Below are 4,975 nucleotides of genomic sequence, written 5' to 3' on the forward strand. Positions count from 1 at the left end.
CTCTCCTCGCCGGCCGCGCCCCACTTCCCCTCGCTCTTCCCAGTCCCGCTCCCAGACTCCTCCCGACCGCCCCACCTCCCCGGCCTGCTCCCGCGTCGCTTCCTGTCTGTGCGTCCTGGCCGTGGAGTCTCCCAATTTCCGAACTCGCCTTCGCCGGGACGCTCCTTGTCACCCCTTGGGGTGTTTCCTGCCCCCTCGGGCCCTAGACCGCCTCCCCCAGTACCGGTGGGCCTGCCTCCTTCCTCCGCTCCACCCCGCCTGGGCTTGAAAAAATCGCCGCCCCTTCCCCTCGGTCTGATCTCCTAGACAACTCCAGGACCTTGTTGGGGTGCAGGACGCCCTTCCCGTCACCCCGGGACGTGGGAAGTGCGGGCCCTGCCGGTCCAAGTCCCCACGAAGGGTAAAGACCCGGGGCAGGCTGGTGGGCGCCCAGCCGGGGAAACCGCCTTCTGCAGCGTGCGTATGTTTCCAGCGTGGCTGTCACCCCTCACAAGCCAAATTGACTTTGAGTTAGGGACAGGCCGCCCGTGGTGGGGCGTGAGTGGCCCTGTGCGGGGAGGAGAGTCCATTGATGCTTCACATGCCGTCAGAGTTTGTGTTTTTGCCATTTTTTGTTGGGGCTGCAGGCTGGCAAGCAGCCCACTACTAGGGTTCGTTCAGCAAGATGTAGTGCTGTGTAGGGAGGGCGGGGGTATTCCTGGTAGGGTGGGGGGGGGTGCCTGCTGTTGAAAGTAACTCTGCCAAGAAGCTGTCTGTAAAGTCAACAATACTTTTCTGCCTCCAAGTATAAATCTTCCCCCAATAGATGAGTTGAGTATCAGATTTTCTCAGGAGAGAAAGCCTTGGGTTTCACCCTCCTTCCTCCCCACCACCTCCTCCCCCACCCTCATGGGAGCTCCTGTTGAAGGAAGTTTGCCTTAGGCAAACTTGGGAAGAAAGTCAGAAACTATGACTTCCTACACCTTCCCAGCCCTGCTGTTGACCCAGGTCCAGGGCCTTGGGGCATCCAGGTAGAGAGGGTTCCAAAATGATTTTTCCTCCCCTTCCCTCATCCCCAGTCAAAACAGCTGTCATCTTAAAAAGTGATCTGATAAACTAATTCATACCTGTGAGGAACACTCCATTTACAGGAGGTGAGACAGGCCAGACAGTTCCTCAGTCCTGAGGAGTGAATTTCTTTTTCTTTTCTTTTTATTATTATTTATTTATTTCTGAGCCCAGGCTGGAGTGTAGTGGTTCGATCTCGGGCTCACTGCAGCCTCCACCTCCTGGGCTCAAGCAATCCTCCCACCTCAGCCTCCTGAGTAGCTGGGACTACAGGCATGCTGCACCACGCCAGGCTAATTTTTGTATTTTTTGTAGAGACAGGGTTTCATCATGTTGCCCAGGCTGGTCTTGAACTCCTGGTCTCAGGCGATCCACCCGCCTTAGCCTCCCAAAGTACTGGGATTACAGGCATGAGCCACTGCGCCTGGCTAGGAGTCAATTTCTAAGGCTTCCAGTGACGGAAGTACAGGCATCAGTGGCAGGAGGAGATTTTGGCAGTGGAGGGACATCTTTTTAGCCAAGTGATCTTCTGGGCCCTTTAGTATTGAACATGTAGGCTATGTCCGGGAGGTGTGGCTGGCCCTACAGGGAGACAAATTCCTCTTTTCTGCTCTACCCCCAGGTCTCCAGTCTAGGTCTTTTCCAAGCTTGGGTCACCAAGTAATGTGTGATCCCAGTAAGTCAACTGACTCCTCATTGAGGAGGAAGAGTGCTCCTTCCCACCCTCTTCTGATCCAACAGATAGGAATCATTACAGCTCTTTTTTTTTTTTTTTTGGACTACAGGTCTGCGCCACCACGCCCAGCTAACATTTGTATTTTCAGTAGAGACCAGGTTTCACCATGTTGGCCAGGCTTGTCTCAAACTCCTGACCTTAAGTGATTGACCTGCCTCAGCCTCCCAGAGAGCTGGGATTACAGGTGTGGGCCACCACTATGTCCGGCCACTAATAATATCTTTAAAGAGAAATTGTTGGGTTCAGTGTCTTTGGTTTGGAGTTACCATAGCCGGTCTTGGAGTCCGGTAAAGATGACACACCTGTGTCACCAGCTCTCTAATGGCCTGTGCTGGTTAACCTGCCTCTCCCATGTCTCCTGTCGTACTGGAGCGTTCTTTTTGGTTAAAGCCCAGCTCAAGGTTTTCAAAGACTGTAAGTCAATTTTGAGGCTAAAGGAGACCCCATCACAGAAATTATGAGATAATTGTAGGGCTGCTGAAGGGCCAGAGGACTTTCTGAAACAAGGAACTGGGGAAAGAATGTCTCCAGGAGGTTCCTGAGATATTTGGTAAATATTCATGGATATTCACTATGCGCTGAGCCCATCGAGGGCAGGCTAGCTGTGAAACACAGAACCCTGGCTCTCAGGGAGCTCATCGTCTAGCAGAAGAGACGACTGCTCAGCACGGCAGGCACTGTCACATGGAAGGTGGTGAGATGCCAGCACTCCACAGGGATAGAATATTTGGAATAACTGTGGGTGGTGCTACTTTTGAGAAGGGTCATAGCCCCTACCAACTAGCTTTGAAAGAAGCCAAGATGCCCTGTGGACCGAGGGGAGTTTCCAGTTCTCTGAATGTCATCCCTCCCTGTGTTGCAGTGGCCTTCTAAGCATATTCTTCCTGCCTTTACCTCCTCTCCCAAGCTCAACTGCCAGATGAATCTTCCTAAAACACTGCTCAGACGGTGCCAGTGGCTGGGTGTGGTGGCTCACGCCTGTAATCCCAGCACTTTGGGAGGCCCAGGCGGGCAGACCACTTGAGGTCAGGGGTTCGAGACTAGCCTGGCCAACATGGTGAAACCCTGTCTCTACTAAAAATACAAAAATCAGCCAGGCGTGGTGCCACACATCTGTAATCCCAGCAACTTGGGAGGCAGGAGAATCACTTGAACCCAGGAGGCGGAGGTTGCAGTGAGCTGAGATGGTGCCGCTGCACTCTAGCCTGGGTGACAGTGAGACTCTCTTTTATTTATTTAAAAAAAAAAGCTGTCATTGACCTGCTCCCTGCTGCCTGCAAAAAATGATAGAGGCCTCAGAGTCTCACCAGCACCCCTTCCCCAGACACACTTTGCAGAGTTCCTTCCGGTTCTTCAAGTTTTAGCTCAGATGTGATCTTGGTAAAGCCTTCCCTGTTCCAGCCTGTTAGAAGTTACCCCTTTTTCTGAGAGGTCACCACTTTCCACCTCTCCTGAGGCCTCACACTACTTCCTTGTAGCTTCATTATTCAATGCAATTTTGTATCGTCTTCTCCATGGCACGTTTCTTGAGGACTGGGTGTTAGTCATCCTCATGTTGCTTGTGGCATCCAGCATGGTGTCTCGTACATAGTGGGCGCTTGGAATGAATGAATGATTTCATGAGTGGCTACTCAGCTCTGTGGTGCAGTGAAGTGTGAGGTCAGAGAGAGGTGTGGGCAGGCAGGGACACTGGAGAGGGCTTGGTGGAGCTGCTGGGGACTGAACCTCGCTGGGGACTCTCAGGATCCAGACAAGTTATCGGGATACAGAGCACCTTGGGCAGAGGAGTGGCCCCAGCAAAGACCTAGAGGCAGAAATGCACAGCTGTGGGGAGGGATGATTAGAATTCTTTCTTTTTTTTCCTGAAAACATTTACTCTGCAAGAAAAGTGAAGGAATGGTTTTGTTTGTTTTGTTTTTGAGAAGTTTTCAGGGAAAGTGGTTGTTCTCAGTGCAAGGCCAGTATCAGCCATGGTGCAGAGATGGAGAGAACTTGTGGAAAAGGGGGAGGTTAGGGGCTTTCCCAGAGCAGAACCAGAATTTTCCGAGGCTTGATAGAAGGAGCCGGTAGAGGAGGAAACGAGAGCAGCACTGGCTAAGGAGTTGGGGTTGTGCAGGCTCAGGCTTTGGACACAAGATGAAAGCATGTTAGAAGGAAGGCACTTTGTTAATATCATGCTAATGTCACCCACCCATCAAAATGAACAGAGCCTGTGGTGGTCTTGAACAGATTTTCATAGACTCTCAGATTGAAAGGAATGGGAAAGCTTTGTCTTTTTTTTCTTTTTTTTTTTTTTTTTGAGATAGGGTCTCACCTCGTCACCTAGGCTGGAGTGCAGTGGCGCGATCACAATTCACTGAAGCCTAGACCTCCCCGGGCTCAGGTGATCCTCCCAGCCCAGCCTCCCAGGTAGCTGGGACTATAGGCACACACCACCATGTCCTGCTAGTGTTTAAATTGTTTCTAGAGACAGAGCGTCATCATGTTGCCAAGGCTGGTCTCAAACTCCTGGACTCAAGCCGCCTGTCCACCTTTGCCTCACGGTTGGGCTTATGGGCCTGAGCCACTGCACCTGGCCTTTGCCACATTTTCCATCTGCATCATTTTGCTTTTCTTTGGGGGACTGCGTTCCTCTATGCGCCTCTACTGTAGTGTAACCATGCTGTGTTGAAATAATCTGTGTCTGTTTCCCCCAGCAACATTCTTAGCACCTCCAGGACACAGGACAGGATTGTGACATATAGCAAGAAAACAGCATTTCCAGGAGGGAGGGGTATCTAGGGAGAAGTGGCTGTCAGCAGATACTTGGCTAGATATGGAGACAGTGCCAGTGTGTCCGGGAGGAAATGTGTTATTCCTCCCTTTGAAAACCAGGGAGCAGGGTGCCTCCTCATGAGGAGGCCTAGCATGAACCTGACACTCGGCATCGAATGTCTCTTCCCATGAAGGCAGGGGCTCCCTGGCCTTTGTGGCCCCCACCGAGGTTGTGTCTCTGCCCTCTCCACAGCGCGAGCCCAGCATTGACCTGCTGCAGGCCTTCGTGGAGCACTGGAAGGGCATCACGCACTACTACATCGAGAGCACAGGTGCGGCCTGGCCCTCCCCAGCCGGGGGACCCTGGAGGGAGCGGGGAGGAAGAAGTGTGCAGAGTGTCACCATGCAGGTGTCCTGGGAAAGGTAACGTGCCCACTC

This window comes from Mandrillus leucophaeus, unplaced genomic scaffold (assembly GCF_000951045.1).
Source record: "Mandrillus leucophaeus isolate KB7577 unplaced genomic scaffold, Mleu.le_1.0 Scaffold86, whole genome shotgun sequence".
NCBI lineage: Eukaryota > Metazoa > Chordata > Mammalia > Primates > Cercopithecidae > Mandrillus > Mandrillus leucophaeus.